Source organism: Tachypleus tridentatus, chromosome 1 (assembly GCF_004210375.1).
Source record: "Tachypleus tridentatus isolate NWPU-2018 chromosome 1, ASM421037v1, whole genome shotgun sequence".
Lineage (NCBI taxonomy): Eukaryota > Metazoa > Arthropoda > Merostomata > Xiphosura > Limulidae > Tachypleus > Tachypleus tridentatus.
This window is the reverse complement of record NC_134825.1, coordinates 5751752-5767880: the sequence shown is the minus strand read 5'-3', so window position 1 is coordinate 5767880 and position 16129 is coordinate 5751752. Positions and strand designations below refer to the sequence as shown.

Genomic DNA, 16129 nt, shown 5'->3' with positions numbered 1-16129 from the left:
GAATGGTAAACTCATTATCCACCTATGTTCTATGAAAGTGAGAATGGTAAACTCATTATCCACCTATGTTCTGTGAAAGTGAGAATGGTAAACTCATTATCTACACATGTTCTGTGAAAGTGAGAATGGTAAACTCATTACCCAAACATGTTCTATTAAAGTGAGAATGGTAAACTCATTATCCACACATGTTCTATGAAAGTGAGAATGGTAAACTTATTATCCACCTATGTTCTATGAAAGTGAGAATGGTAAACTCATTATCCACACATGTTCTATGAAAGTGAGAATGGTAAACTTATTATCCACACATGTTCTATGAAAGTGAGAATGGTAAACTCATTATCCACCCATGTTCTATGAAAGTGAGAATGGTAAACTCATTATCCACACATGTTCTATGAAAGTGAGAATGGTAAACTCATTATCCACCTATGTTCTATGAAAGTGAGAATGGTAAACTCATTATCCACACATGTTCTATGAAAGTGAGAATGGTAAACTCCTTATCCACCTATGTTCTATGAAAGTGAGAATGGTAAACTCATTATCCACACATGTTCTATGAAAGTGAGAATGGTAAACTTATTATCCACACATGTTCTATGAAAGTGAGAATGGTAAACTTATTATCCACACATGTTCTATGAAAGTGAGAATGGTAAACTTATTATCCACACATGTTCTATGAAAGTGAGAATGGTAAACTCATTATCCACACATGTTCTATGAAAGTGAGAATGGTAAACTCATTATCCACACATGTTCTATGAAAGTGAGAATGGTAAACTTATTATCCACACATGTTCTATGAAAGTGAGAATGGTAAACTTATTATCCACCTATGTTCTATGAAAGTGAGAATGGTAAACTCATTATCCACCTATGTTCTATGAAAGTGAGAATGGTAAACTCATTATCCACACATGTTCTATGAAAGTGAGAATGGTAAACTTATTATCCACACATGTTTTATGAAAGTGAGAATGGTAAACTCATTATCCACCTATGTTCTATGAAAGTGAGAATGGTAAACTCATTATCCACACATGTTCTATGAAAGTGAGAATGGTAAACTCATTATCCACACATGTTCTATGAAAGTGAGAATGGTAAACTTATTATCCACACATGTTCTATGAAAGTGAGAATGGTAAACTCATTATCCACACATGTTCTATGAAAGTGAGAATGGTAAACTCATTATCCACACATGTTCTATGAAAGTGAGAATGGTAAACTCATTATCCACACATGTTCTATGAAAGTGAGAATGGTAAACTCATTATCCACACATGTTCTATGAAAGTGAGAATGGTAAACTCATTATCCACACATGTTCTATGAAAGTGAGAATGGTAAACTTATTATCCACACATGTTCTATGAAAGTGAGAATGGTAAACTTATTATCCACACATGTTCTATGAAAGTGAGAATGGTAAACTCATTACCCAAACGTGTTCTATTAAAGTGAGAATGGTAAACTTATTATCCACACATGTTCTATGAAAGTGACTTGACTTCAACAGGATCCTTTTTTTATCATTGTTCTACGTGGAAACAAAAGCAATCTTAGATTTAGTGAAAACATTGTAAATACAATACTTGGTTCTTTGGCTGCAAGTACTAAAAACTTAAAAAGCACGTGCTAAGAAAGGTCAATTACTTGGTATGAAAAATAATGGTAACTTTTTCTAAATACAAATCAATAGTCTTTTGTGAAGAAATGCCAACATATCAACATATGTTACTTACACATTCTTGTTAAATTTTAAACTCTCGACAGAATCTGAGAACTCAGAACTGTATTTAACACTCTGGAAATTGTTTGTATATTTCATTAAAAATCATTTTAATTAATTAAAATTCTATTATATGAACATTTTAGTTTTACAGGAATGCTGCTTCACACTTAGACAAACCATGAAGAATTTTAGCACGAGAACCAATGAAAAAGTTCGTTTCTTTTTCAAACTGCCTCAGTTATTATTTTGTTAGTAGCGTTTATATTCATGTTGGAACTACTTTTTGTTGACACAGAAGTTCTGTTTACTTTAGGTAATTAAATATCCCTATATAAATAGAGTAATAGCTAGTTAAACAGCTAATTACCTTAAATATCCATTGTGATAACATCTATATTTTACACCTTAAGTAAGTATAACAGTGTCTATATTTTAGTAATAAAGTGTCGTAGATAATATAGCAGTGTCTATATTTTAGTAATTGAGTGCTTTAGATAAGTATAACAGTGTCTATATTTTAGTAATAAAGTGTCTTAGATAAGTATAACAGTGTCAATATTTTAGTAATTAAGTATCTTAGATAAGTATAACAGTGTCTATATTTTTAGTAATAAAGTGTCTTAGATAAGTATAACAGTGTCAATATTTTAGTAATTAAGTATCTTAGATAAGTATAACAGTGTCTATATTTTAGTAATAAAGTGTCGTAGATAATATAGCAGTGTCTATATTTTAGTAATTGAGTGCTTTAGATAAGTATAACAGTGTCTATATTTTAGTAATAAAGTGTCTTAGATAAGTATAACAGTGTCAATATTTTAGTAATAAAGTGTCTTAGATAAGTATAACAGTGTCAATATTTTAGTAATTAAGTATCTTAGATAAGTATAACAGTGTCTATATTTTAGTAATAAAGTGTCTTAGATAAGTATAACAGTGTCAATATTTTAGTAATTAAGTATCTTAGATAAGTATAACAGTGTCTATATTTTAGTAATAAAGTGTCGTAGATAATATAGCAGTGTCTATATTTTAGTAATTGAGTGCTTTAGATAAGTATAACAGTGTCAATATTTTAGTAATAAAGTGTCTTAGATAAGTATAACAGTGTCAATATTTTAGTAATAAAGTGTCTTAGATAAGTATAACAGTGTCTATATTTTAGTAATAAAGTGTCTTAGATAAGTATAACAGTGTCTATATTTTAGTAATAAAGTATCTTAGATAATATAACAGTGTCTATATTTTAGTAATAAAGTGTCGTAGATAATATAACAGTGTCAATATTTTAGTAATGAAGAGTCTTAGATCAAGATCAGTATAACAGTGTCTATATTTTATTAATTAAGTGTATTAGATAATATAACAGTGTTAACATTGTGGTGATTAAACACTTTAGACAAGAACGGTCTGTTGATTAACGTTAATTTTTGTTTATTAAGCAACAGATTTCCTGGCGTTCCAAGTTAATTGAAACAGAAAATAACTACAGATATATTACTGAGATTTAGTAGCAGCGCCAGAGGACGCTGATGTATTGACTACATATTTGTAGTGTAGAATATCCTTATAAAATAAATGTTTAACATGTATAAAGACACATGAGGTTTTTCTTATTTCTTACAGCTATTTTCGCCCCTCCACCAGTAACCCAGAGTCAAATGTGAATGATTAAAACGTTAAAATCCAGGTTTCTGTATTCGTGGTGGAAACAACGCAGACAGCCCATTTGTAGTTATATTTCCTTTGTAAGTTTCAGATTGTTATTTCATTTCACAAATTCAGTTTTGTGATTTAAAATATCGCTGAAATTTGTTAATATATTCTTATTTAAATAAAAATGCAACGTATTGGACCCTCAGGTCTGATAGAACAAGGTGGTTAATTCGCGCGACTGGCAATCTGCGGATCGCGATAGTGTTATTATGGTACGGCTATACCGCTATTCGTTGGCAGCGAGTGATTTAGACCAGTTGTTTTCCCTCCAGTTTATCACTTCAAAATCATGGACGAGCAACATAGACAAACCCTCTAGTGGCTGGGTGTGAAATTCAACAGATAAACATATTTGTCACAAAGTAGGTCGGAATTAAGTGAAAGATATTATAACTATACAATATAAGGTTCGATACCCGTCATGAGAACAGCACAGATAAATCATTGTACACCTTTGTGCTTAAACAACAATATTTTAGTTATAATCCCAGTAGTACATTGTTTTAAACTGCTTAAGGTATCAATATACTTCGCGAGTGTAAGTCCAGAAATGTTTCGTTGGTTCAATTTTCATGTGATGAAATTGATTTTCTTAAGTTTCTCTTCTTGTAACTGAATACTTACTAGATGTTCGTATTATTGACTAGGCATCACAGTGGTTAAGTTGGTTTACCTCTAGTTAAATCGTTTCTTCTGTGATTAACTAGATGTTCATAGTATTGACTAGGTATCACAGTGGTTAAGTTGGTTTACCTCTAGTTAAATCGTTTCTTCTGTGGTTAACTAGGTGTTCGTATTATTGACTAGGTATCACAGTGGTTAAGCTGGTTTACCTCTAGTTAAATCGTTTCTTCTGTGGTTAATTACGTGTTCATAGTAATGACTAGGTATCACAGTGGTTAAGTTGGTTTTCCTCTAGTTAAATCGTTTCTTCTGTGGTTCTTATAACGGTTCGGTGACATGTTACTTCCCTAGTATATGAGTACCGGTGTATTTTACTGCCAATAAAGGGTAGAGTTTCAGAAGTTAATGATTTTATGTTTTTCTGCATGTATAGAACTTCTATTATCGAAATCTTGTAAAAGCAACCACTATGGTGCGCGTGCGTGTGTGTTTTCATATAGCAAAGCCACATCGGGCTATCTGCTGAGTCCACTGAAGGAATCGAACCCCTAATTTCAGCGTTGTAAATTCGTAGACTTACCGCTGTACCAGGGGATATACCGTCGTGTCAAAAAACTTGAACATGAAACTTATAACATTTTTACCCGTGCAAACATGAATAAGGATTTACCCTCTGGTAAAAATCGTTTTTCCCACCAAATTATATAATTACTTCATTAATGTTCAGTTCGATGGTTTGTTAAATTCATGTATTTTTTTAGAATAAAGTTGTTCACTGTGCTAGGACATGCTTCGTTAAGAACAAAATTATTTGCCAGCAATGAAACGCATTGACAGTCGCTTACTACAGCAGTCAAATGTCGTGATATATTTCACGACTGACCTTTTATTCCAGTGGTAAATTTAACCTGTCTCATACTTAATCGATTCTGTTCTGATTATTTAAGTTTCCCTATGTGTTTTTTCAATCTTTATGTAACTGTGTATCTTAATATCTGATGGAAAATTTAAATAATTACATGTTTAAGTTATGAACTTTATTCAACAAAATATATTCGTTTTCGTTAATAAGTGAGAATTCACACTTAAAGGGCAAGTTAAAGTTCACGTTCCTGCTGTGTGTGTTAAAAGTTTAAAATTTATAAATCCGAATGGCAATACAGATTAACTAGGAATAAGTACAAATTAGGTACACATTTACTGCTGGGATCTAATCCTACAGTCAGGGGTTGCTGATGTATTACAAAGAAAATCTATATTTGTAGTCAATAATATTATTATGAAACTTATGTTTAACACGAACAAAATAACTTTATTATTTCTTCCGTCTAATTTCGCCCTGGGCCCCGGCATGGCCAGGTGGTTAGGGCGCTTTACTCGTAACCTGAGGGTCCAGGTTCAAATCTTCATCCCACCAAAAATGCGGTGTGTTGTGATGATAAGATGCCTTCCTTATAGTTTTTCACTTCCAAAATAGGAATGACTAGCGCAGATAGCCTTCGTACAGTTTTGCTTCAAATTCAAGACAACCTGTAAACAATATTACGCCTCCCTCCACAGTGGCTTAAACCGAACTCAAATCAGCTAATCCGAGTCATGAAAATAAATACTAGATGAGAAGACCTAAAAATCATTGATGTAATTGATATAATTATGATTCGCTGAACAATTTCTAAAAAAAAAAAAGAAAAAAAAGTCCAAAACTCAAGTTTCGTCCATTGAATTTTCACATGTTTGTTCACCAAACAGCGACACATGTTTTAATGGTCGTGTTTAAATATGCAGAAAACAGGTTTAAAGACACAGGTAGGAGCTTCAGAAGTACAGTGAATCTACGATATGACGTTTTCAAGGTCCTAAAGTTATAAACGTATCTTAAACTAAGGACGGGCAGAGAAGCAATAGACTGTGATTTCTAAGCTCCTTTCCTTGATCTTGTCTCATTTCTAGTTCTCGAAAAACATGTATGGCTGGGTGAGTAAACCCGTTTTAGATATTTGCTCTATACCATGATGTAACATTGTTTACTGCAAATCCAAATGACGGACACGTACTTGTATTACTTTTACATATACACGTTCACAAGTGTTAGCAGACGTTAGAATAAAAACCCAAGACAGTTGACCTACTTAAAGATAGCACGATTCGGTTCAGGTACAACAAGATGTTCAAATGAAGCCTATCGATCTTGAAGTAACCGGTTTCACAAGAACTGGTTTCTGTGTAATTACCTTCTTTTTCCGACGCATTTTCACATACACACAAACAAAACAAAAATGTCGGTCGTAAAAGTTGGACTTAAATGATTTTTGAGAATGAGATAACTAAAGAAAGGATCAAGGTATTGAGAAACTAACCGGCTCACTATTTCTAATAACAAGACAACTATCATAATATAGAAATACTTTGTAAATGTGTGTTTAGTATATAACTAGTGGACTGGTGTACATTTAATCTATGGGTGTTTCTAACAAGATATAAACACATCTCGTCCGTATACATCTAAATATGAAAACGATTTTAAGATGTTTATTATTATTATTTAACTAGTATCCACTAGAATTCTAAGGCCTACATTGAGTTAAATTGTGATGTCTCACAAAAATAAAGAAAGATTTAGGGTTATTACAATGACGCGCTTTATAAAGGTAGCATGTTTCATAAGTTTCATGACTGTGCATTAAAAAGTGTTATGTTTCACGAGCGTATGTTTATAAACGATACATTACGTTCTTTTCCCTAAAGAGTGGTACGCTTTACAGATAAACGGGAAAGGTATTACCTTCCGCGACTTTATATTGAATGTTGTTACTTCGTGAATAAATAAACACATTTCACGAACTTATATCAGAAAACCTGATGTGTGATATGACTTTAAAAGTTAAGTTAATTAAAAATTTATGCATACCATCTAATTTCGATATCGATTTTTCTAAAATCTAAGGACAGCCTGAGGTCTTATAAAACAAAAATTCAGGGTTTGAGCCCCGCCATGAGCGCAACGGAAATAGCCCATTTTGTTGCCGTACCGTTGAAACAAACGTTACGTCCCACCATATTTATTAAGGATATACACGCACATCTCGCCATATCTCTTGCTGTAGCTATACAACAGTAAAATTAGTAAACATTAACAAGGTCTATTTTTTGTGTACTCTTGTTTGTCGGACTGGAAAATACACACAAATAGGCAGGGTGTGGCTTAATGCTTTAATGGTTTAACCTGGTCGGATTGTGATCTGAACGTTCGTGGGACGACAGTGGATACATTATAAGAGCGACAATCATATCCCGCGACTCAGTCAGATAAAAACAAATGTCGAGTAGCAGCCTTCTGGTTTGTCTGTTTAAAATTAGAATAACTATATGTGTAACTGGACAAAAATTCTGCTGCAAATAAGTGCTCGTAAACAGACGTTTGTAAACAGAATCGCTGATTTATAACTAAACCAGTCAGCGAAATTTTGGTGCTTTCAAGCGCGAAAAACAGAAATGTTGTTAAAATGTGTTTTATGATGTTATTTGATGTTTACAGTTAATCTGTAACATGTAAAATATAGTGCATAGAGTAGATAATCTGTAACATGTAAAATATAGTGCATAGAGTAGACAATCTGTAACATGTGAAATATAGTGCATAGAGTAGACAATCTGTAACATGTAAAATATAGTGCATAGAGTAGATAATCTGTAACATGTAAAATATACTGCATAGAGTAGATAATCTGTAACATGTAAAATATACTGCATATTGTTATCAGATTACAGTACAAAGTTTAAAGATGTTTCTCACCTTAGTGAAAGTCGCAGTATCTTGTAACAAAGTTTAAGTGATTTAACTAATGTATTTTTATTAGTTCTAATAGGAATAATTGAATAAATAAAAGCCCTGATTTAATGAACTGGTTTCAGAATAGCTAATTTAATACATCTAACAAAAAAAAAATGAAATCCCTAAAGACAAGTTAGCTTTTAATGTTTTAATCATACGTTTGAAGTTCGTCAAATAATTAAGCCTATTAATTCAGATCATCAAAGGGTTCAGTTTGTAAATATTTAAAAAGAAATAATTAAACTTTTGAACTTAATTTTCTCGCAACTGAAAAATAAATCCAGTTAAATTTTTGATACTAGGTGGCAGTGATGACGTATTTGTGGGAATCTAACTTTAAATCGGGCGAAAGCTTCAGGCAAGTCAAAACCGTATTTCCAGATAGACCTAACAGACTCGCAAAGAAGGCCGAATTGTACTATACGCTAGTTAATTACGTTTTCTAAGTAGTCGAATATTCAATTAAAATATACCTTGAGCAGTTTACTGTATGTCTATAGTAATAAAATATGAGACATTTTAGACAAAATGTCTGCCTAACTTTGAAAGTGTCCCCTTGTTGTTATTTATAATTAAGCAACTGTCCCTTTGAATGAAACACCAAAGTTGTGTTATGGTAAATATAATACTTAGTTTACACTATTTAATATAGATTAATATAATATAAGATGTGTCAAAAATTTCTTAGTAGCTTATTCATGATAGTGACGTCAAAGCAAATAATAGATGACGTCATATTAAGAATCGGACTGAGGTGTGAAAATTTAAACTTTTGACTGAAGTGTATCTGATATTATGGAGTAGAGGTTTCTGATACAGTTGGTAAACTAAAACGTAAACTCTTAAAATACCTGCGTATTCTTCCAGCCCAAATTATCACCTTTACCTCCAGTGGCTCAACGGTAAGTGCGCGGATTTACAACGCCAAAAATTAGGTTTTGATGCCCGTATTACGCACATCATAGTTAGTCTATTGTGTAGCTTAATCACAAATAAAATTATTTGCCACTTCAAAAAAACAAGAACACATACTGACAGCTGAGCAGTGCGTTTGATTTACTTTTATATGTTCTGCACAAGTTATAAAAAAATTTGAGTTTTCCCATTTTCTTACTAGTTATATGTATGCCATTTTCTAAAATAACCATAATAGAAACCAGTGAGAAACCATAAATCCTCATACATTTACTGAAAACATGACAAAAAAAGCAGTTATGTTAACAGGAGTCAGAGCTGTTAACGTTACTGTACTAAATTAATCGGAAGTCTGATTATCACTTACTGTTGTCGTTGAATAATTTCGTGTGGATGACTTCTGTCTCCCAGATATGTTCTGTCTGCAGCGGGTATCGAAAGCTGAATTTTAAAGTAAAAAAATCCACAGAAATCAAATAGTTAGTACACTGGTAATAACGTAAAATATAAACCACTCCTTTGAAATTAAATATTAATACTAGAAAACTAGTTTCGATACCTTCACGTGACCTCTTGAGTTTTACGCAGTTTTTCGTGAAGATTGTGTAGGGCTGAAGAGAACATATAAAAGTGCTGAATCTAGTTTCTTAGTTTTCATATTAATATATTGATCAAAAATGTGGTTTGTATATTTGTTAAACTGCCAATATGCGCAATATTGCGTGTTATACGCAACTACTCGAATACTGCTTTGGACAAACATTTTATAACTGCTAGAACGGATTAATCATAATGGTCTTAAACTTCGATTCTAGTTTAAATGGACCTCAAGTGGATTCATTACGAGTCTAGTATCACGTTATCGCTAAAAAAAAATAAATCCTGCCTTGGTGGCTGTCTGTGCGTTATAAGAGAGACTGTGAAATCCCATTACTAGGTCAGTCAAGAGTAACTCAAGAGATGCCTCCCCTCAAGTCTCTGTGAAGGTCAATCCCACTATTCGTTGGTAAAAGAGTAGCCCAAGAGTTGGCGGTGGGTGGTTGTGAATAACTCCCTTTCTTCTAGTCTTAAACTGCTAAATTAGGGACGGCTAGCATAGATAGCCATCGTGTAGCTTTATGCAAAATTCAAAACAAACAAACAAACCGTTACTAAATTGGTTTATAGGAACTTAATGAAATTATTTAAAATTTATATTTATAATAATTTTACACATAAAATTTTCTTAAGAAAATAATTTCCATTTTTTTCAAAAACTATTTATTAACATTCTGAATGTTAAAAAACATACTTGTTAATTACGTATGCGTGACATAAGACACCAAGATAACGCTAATGTATAATAAAACAACAATGAACAATTGCCTAAATAGGATATTTTGTGTCCCAAATATCTTTGAACCCTCGACATGTCTATAAAAAGCAAACTAGTAACAAATAATATTCGATTTTTTTTACTGTTGTTTTGCAACCGAGTAAGGTATTGACTCAGTATGTTAGAGCCAATACGTATCTTCCATCTTTAAGTTAAACTTGGTATTATAACTGCTTAAGATATACATAGAACAGGCCAATGTTTTACGATAACACAACATAGTCTATACAAAACCGGTCACTAAAACACGCCTTCAAGCAAATGGAAAGCCAATGTGGATGTAGAACATTCAGTATTGTACGTGCCACCAAAACAAACCAAAAAACACGATCCCCTAATTTTGTGACCGAATAACACGGTTCACGGGGGTTGGGAAGTCAGTACTGTTTGTTTGTTCCTAAGCATTCATCAAACTTTAATGTTCACAGGTTGTTAAATGCCACACGTGTGTTTATTAACCATGACTTTGAGAGAGCTTAGGGGCCGATATTCATATCTTGAAGAACGTTATTAAATTCATTAACTAATCGTTAATTCCTAAACAACGTAATATTAATAGTTATAATTAAACTATATTAAACAGTTATAGTGTGATCAGACAATCTTTAAACAAAATGTAATTTAGTTTTACAACACACATCCCATAAACATTACCTACATGGAACTGGAGTGCCCCCTTGTGTCTTTTTTAATCCTTTTCACAATTTGTCAAATAATTCAAAATTGGAAAAAGCGTGAGATGTCCAAATGTTGGTGTTACACTGCGCTGCTTAAGTTATGTAATCAAATAGTTTCAAAGGTTTGACACACTAGAACAACCTGAAGGGTAGCAGAACGTTATGAAATCAAATAGTTTCAAAGGTTTGACACACTAGAACAACCTGAAGGGTAGCAGAACGTTATGAAATCAAATAGTATCACAAGTTTGATACACTAGAACAACCTGAAGGGTAGCAGAACGTTATGAAATCAAATAGTTTCACAGGTTTGACACACTAGAACCTGAAGAGTAGCAGAACGTTATGAAATCAAATAGTTTCAAAGATTTGACACACTAGAACAACCTGAAGGGTAGCAGAACGTTATGAAATCAAATAGTTTCACAGGTTTGACACACAAGAACAACCTGAAAGGTAGCAGAACGTTATGAAATCAAATAGTTTCAAAGGTTTGACACACCAGAACAACCTGAAGGTGTGACACACTAGAACAACCTAAAGGTGTGACACACTAGAACAACCTAAAGGTGTGACACACTAGAACAACCTGAAGGGAAGCAGAACGTTACTTATGGCCATCGTTATTTTGAATTATGTTACCACAGGGTTATCGGCCATGATCTCTCTCACGAAGATTGAAAATAAACGAAACGTCCAGTAGCGGAGAGAGGTCTGAGTGTCGATATTGGTACCTTTAAAATATTCAACAAATACATATGACTTTCGAATAACATAATATTAAACATTTCAATTAAACAAGATTAACGAATTATCTGATGCTCAGACAAATGTTTAATCTTCTTCACAAGAGCCTAGCTGTCTACATGTCATGAATATTATTACTCGTTCTGAATCATAACTTACTGCTACATAGTGCGCCCTCTCGTGTTGCTTACATTCATTTTACGGTTTGTTAAATCATTCGAAATTATAAAAGTGTTGAGTGTTCAAATGCTGTCGTTAAGCCGTGCTTTGAAAAAAAACCCAACTAGGAGTATAAAATGGAACTTCATCAAAGGTGTGACACACTAGAATAGCCTAAAGGTGTACAAATATTGTACCGATTGTCATTTTGATCTTCGATAATGTCATCAACATTAAATAGTTAACTATGACCTCCTTCAGGCAGACTCAGAATACTCGTATTTGTCAGTCAGACTCGTAAAACAAACAAGAGAGTTATTTTCCTGGTATTACAAATACAAAGTTAATTAAGTGGAACAAATACTGAGCAAGAGGGTGACGTCACCAGCAGCTTAGCAGATGCAGCGTACACAAACCATTATAAAATTTTGAATCGGTAATTTAAATAGTAAATTGATATAATTGAAACGATAAGAAATGGTTGACGGATTAATATTGAATTTATAAAAACAGAGGGTTCATGTTTCTTTGCAGGTAAATCCGCACTTACAAATGGTTTGATGTTCCCATAATAAGCTGACGTCAATGTATTCGGCTTCTCTGCTTCTGCGAAACTAATCTTTGATTTGTATGTTTGAATATTAATTATGAGAACCTGATATGTTAGTTTGATTCACAAACACCGTTTCGACCCATTCAATGGGTTGACTGGAGTGTGGTAGTTTTATGGTTTATTTTCACTGGAGTGTGGTAGTTTTATGGTTTATTTTTACTGGAGTGTGGTAGTTTTATGGTTTATTTTTACTGGAGTGTGGTAGTTTTATGGTTTATTTTTCTTACTGGCTGTCTGTCTTTACGGATGTTTATTCTGTGAAGAATCACTGCGTCATCTGTCTTTATCTTCTTATCCTTCGATCGACTTCTTTCGATTGACGCAAAGAAACCACTAAAAAAACCATTTTTCTCGAAATCCCAAAGCGATTTGACTTAAAATAATAAATCCTTGCACGTTTAGAATTATTTGGTACTACTCACCAGAGAGTGTCTGAAAGATATGGATTAATATTTTACAGCTATTCGTACCCTATTTTGTACCACACAACCAAGTATTACGTACTATCAGTTATTAAGTTCCGATCAAAACAAGCTGTCCACTTAGATCAAGCCTGAAAGACAGCCCAGTTATAAGTATCACTGATTAAAAACAAAGCACTTGCATATATCAGAATGTATTGTTTCGTTAGTTGTTAGATACACTCGCTTTTCGCGATGTTATCGTCCGTAATCCCAAAACATCTCAAGTTGCTCAGGCGTAATTAATTGTTTGTGTACGTCTGCAAGTCTATGAATGTTTGTTAACACAAAGATAAAACTATCACTTATAACCGTGTGACAACTCAACCTTAAAGGCAGTGTTTGTTAATATTCTGTATGTTCACCAGTCTCAAAGAAAGGGTGGATCTCTGCAGTCCATTTTCTAACTTGTTGTCCACATTATACACTAGATAGAATAAGGATGCCTTGTTGCGTCATTTAACAGAAGTGCATATGTCATATCTTCACTTGCAGCAATATCATATTGTATAGCAGACAAGAAATTGAATTAAAACTGTTAGTAATTTTTATACCAGATTTACTGCGGTAAATTATAGGTCAGACAGATTATTTTAAACTGAAGTTCATATGGCACACAGATTGAGTTCAGATCTCACACAGATTATACTGAGCTAGAGTTCATTAGATCTATACGTATAGATTATATAGATCTACGTTATGCAGGTAAAATTCGTGGAGTTAAAGGTTTATGATTAGGTATTGTAAATGATTATTTCACATGAAAACAAAATACAACGAAAACTGGTGAATTACGTGGTTTCATGCTGTCACTTTTATAGCAGGGATTAAAGTACGAATAAGGAATAGTAAGGTAGAATTGTAACTGTTATTTATACTGTCTGAAAACTTTGTTTTATACATAACTGTACGATAAATTTAATAAAGAAAATCCAGCACTTTAACATAATTTGATACATAAGAAATGATCTAATGAAGTTCAACACCTAACAAGAAATCATATAAACCAGTGATTTCTATGACGATAGAGAGTTACTTCTGCTGTCGGAATCTCTTGCTAAATCCAGAGCAATCTTCCACAATAATCATGGTATTATAAAGCATATAAAAATAGTAAAGATGAAATGAATGTATAACGAAATCTCTAACCTGTTTGGAAACTTCATTTCCTACGAATGTTTGGTTTGTCGCGTCCTAGCTCACTGGAACACGTGCTTGAAGTTGATAGACGTAACTGTTCGTAACACTTTGCATCTTAAATCAACGAAGAAGAAATTGTTAGTTTAGAAAAAAAAAATAACATTCCCGCGTCATTTATGAATATATTAAAACAGAAAATAAAGTAGGCACGTGAAAAGATCGAAAACAATTTTTTTTTTTTTTTCAAAATAGTTTTGGGACAAGCAAGTGGTACACTTTGGGTGGGTAATATTAAAGCCAATCGACTCTCTCGAAACCAGGCGGCCGACTGACCCATCTCGTGAAAGAGAGGAAACACGCGATATCCGGGTTGGCTTCCACACGGCAGTTGCGTGTGGCCCTCGTGCGGAGAGTGACGCTACATATTTCAACTGCGTATAAAAAATAAACCTAAAGAGAGGTAGGTTGTTTCTCTAGTTAAAGAAAACCATGGTTACCATTCAGTTATATAAAACACAATCTTTCACCGCAGGGTTTGGACTAACACAATGTGTTATCTCAAATCCGACAAATTAAACTAGGACACAAACTAGTTTAATGCCACTTTGTTTTGAGTAGCAGGTTATCTCCGAATTTCTTTATAAACCTAGTTTTAAATGAGGGTTCAGCAGACACCCCTATCATGACTTATCCAACAACAACTAAAGGTAACTGAATAGTTAAAATTACTATCACATCGCACTGTGTGTACTTTACATAATTATTACATTCTGTTTCCATGTTGTGCATGTAAAACTATCAAACTAATATACAGTGTTAAAATAATTCATAACTGTCAGAAACATTCTTAACTTCAATTGACCCTTTAGAAACATAATATAGACGGACTCATGTTAACGATGGTAAAATAGAGTTCAGTATTTCACCAAAAGGAGCGTTAAGTGTTTGAACAAAATAGTGTTCAGTATTTCACCAAAAGGAGCGTTAAGTGTTTGAATAAAATAGTGTTACGTATTTCACCAAAAGAAGTGTTAAGTGTTTGAATAAAATAGTATTCAGTATTTCACCAAAAGGAGTGTTAAGTGTTTGAATAAAATAGTGTTCAGTATTTCACCAAAAGGAGCGTTAAGTGTTTGAATAAAATAGTGTTCAGTATTTCACCAAAAGAAGTGTTAAGTGTTTGAATAAAATAGTGTTCAGTATTTCACCAAAACGAGTGTTAAGTGTTTGAATAAAATAGTGTTACGTATTTCACCAAAAGGAGTGTTAAGTGTTTGAATAAAATAGTGTTCAGTATTTCACCAAAAGGAGTGTTAAGTGTTTGAATAAAATAGTGTTACGTATTTCACCAAAAGGAGCGTTAGGTGTTTGAATAAAATAGTGTTCAGTATTTCACCAAAAGGAGCGTTAAGTGTTTGAATAAAATAGTGTTCAGTATTTCACCAAAAGGAGCGTTAAGTGTTTGAACAAAATAGTGTTCAGTATTTCACCAAAAGGAGCGTTAAGTGTTTGAATAAAATAGTGTTACGTATTTCACCAAAAGGAGTGTTAAGTGTTTGAATAAAATAGTGTTCAGTATTTCACCAAAAGGAGTGTTAAGTGTTTGAATAAAATAGTGTTCAGTATTTCACCAAAAGAAGTGTTAAGTGTTTGAATAAAATAGTGTTCAGTATTTCACCAAAACGAGTGTTAAGTGTTTGAATAAAATAGTGTTACGTATTTCACCAAAAGGAGTGTTAAGTGTTTGAATAAAATAGTGTTCAGTATTTCACCAAAAGGAGTGTTAAGTGTTTGAATAAAATAGTGTTACGTATTTCACCAAAAGGAGCGTTAGGTGTTTGAATAAAATAGTGTTCAGTATTTCACCAAAAGGAGCGTTAAGTGTTTGAATAAAATAGTGTTCAGTATTTCACCAAAAGGAGCGTTAAGTGTTTGAATAAAATAGTGTTACGTATTTCACCAAAAGGAGTGTTAAGTGTTTGAATAAAATAGTGTTACGTATTTCACCATAAAGAGTGTTAAGTGTTTGAATAAAATAGTGTTCAGTATTTCACCAAAAGGAGTGTTAAGTGTTTGAATAAAATAGTGTTCAGTATTTCACCAAAAGTAGTGTTAAGTGTTTG

At 32.9% G+C, this 16129-nt stretch overlaps 1 protein-coding gene across 4 annotated transcripts in view; it reads right to left on the bottom strand.

Moving 5' to 3' along the window:
* The window catches only part of LOC143235657 (uncharacterized), a 153987-nt gene extending 139649 nt beyond the window's left edge, over positions 1-14338 (bottom strand). For 2 of the 4 annotated variants that reach the window (XM_076474030.1, XM_076474281.1), the window contains exon 1: positions 14016-14336. The gene's annotated coding sequence lies outside the window, so the exon portion shown is untranslated. Of the gene's footprint in view, positions 1-9201; positions 9276-14015 lie in introns of all 4 variants that reach the window. The other 2 variants (XM_076473906.1, XM_076474198.1) reach the window with 2 other exon arrangements.
* Positions 14339-16129: the final 1791 nt, after the last annotated feature.